This window comes from Mus pahari, chromosome 5 (assembly GCF_900095145.1).
Source record: "Mus pahari chromosome 5, PAHARI_EIJ_v1.1, whole genome shotgun sequence".
In the NCBI taxonomy this organism is placed as follows: domain Eukaryota; kingdom Metazoa; phylum Chordata; class Mammalia; order Rodentia; family Muridae; genus Mus; species Mus pahari.
The window spans coordinates 23,762,869-23,764,161 of NC_034594.1; the positions used below are offsets into that span (position 1 = coordinate 23,762,869).

The following is a 1,293-nucleotide window of genomic DNA, read 5'->3' on the forward strand; positions in this document are numbered from 1 at the left end:
AAGGAACAGATCGTTCCGCAGCCAGAAGAGGAAGCTGCACAGCGGAAAAAGATATCCCAAAAGAAACTGAAGAAAGGGGAATGATAGCCACTCAAGTAAAATCTAAAGTTATATGTATCTTGTGGGGGTTTTTTTGTTTGCTTGTTTTAATTTCTTGTGACACTAAGCATGGGATATGATATTTTTGTACTTATTTTTCTAGGTTTATCTAAAGAATTAAGCTTTTAAACTGTAAGTAAGGTGGTAGACAGACAGCCTTGCAAGCATGAGCTCCAGAGTTTAAGCCCTAGAATTTACATATTAAAAAAAAACGGATGCTGACACACACATGTACTTCCAGTGCTGGAAGGTAGACAGACAGCTAATTGACCAGCCGTGGGACCCAGTGAGAATTGGTCTTCCAAAAACAAGACGATGGTTCTTGAGGGACAACCTCAGAATTGTCTCCACACAAATGTACGCACATATGTACAACACAACATTAATACACGATTTAAATGTAGAACGATTTAAATGGCTAGAAGTCTCTGCGATTAACTTTTCGGATCAGATGAGCGCTTGAGTGCTTTGGGATGAGGTTGATTTTTTCTAGCGTTCTTTCCTTTACAAAGCAGCCTCATTAGGAGACTCTTGGCAGGGGGCGGGGGCACGGAACTTTCTCAGCAGGGATTCTGTGTCCTTAGGCACTGCATCTCCATCACAAAGCATGTACTCACCTGAGTACTTGCCTCTGGACTCCTAGAATGAAAAGCACTGCAAAAAGGTGTCCCCTCTGACTAAGAGAACTTCAGCGGGCAGCTCGGCAGGGGTGGAGACGGACTAGCCTCCCGCACCTGCCATATGGGAAGGAAGCTGCTGGTGTGATCCGGGAGCAGATGAATCCTTGGCACTGCTGTCTTCCAGCAGGTTTTTGCCAGAGACACAGCCAAGAGCCTCAGCCATCTAGGAACACTTTCTATAGATTTTCTTTCCTGTGTGTATTTGCTTAAAGACCGAGGCCAGTTTTGGGGCTGTTTGCTTGGATTTGATCCTAGGATTCTGACACCAGAACCATGCTCTCCTGGCTGATGGTGATGACCTTTGCACCCTGGCCTTTGCTCACACAATGGAACTTCGTTTTGTTCTTCAGCGTAAGCCTGACCATTAGCTCTGGAACCATCTGAGCTCCACACACTAAATATCAATGGCCTTAATTCTCCAAACAAAAGACACAGTAGAAACCCATCTATCTTTTGTCTATAAGAAACACATTTTAGCTTTAAGAGGGTATACATGCCTCAGAGTGAAAGGATT

The 1,293-nt window shown here is 44.2% G+C and overlaps 1 pseudogene; it reads left to right on the forward strand.

The window, feature by feature from the left end:
- Nucleotides 1–84, forward strand: part of LOC110321422 — a 2,018-nt pseudogene extending 1,934 nt beyond the window's left edge.
- Nucleotides 85–1,293: the final 1,209 nt, after the last annotated feature.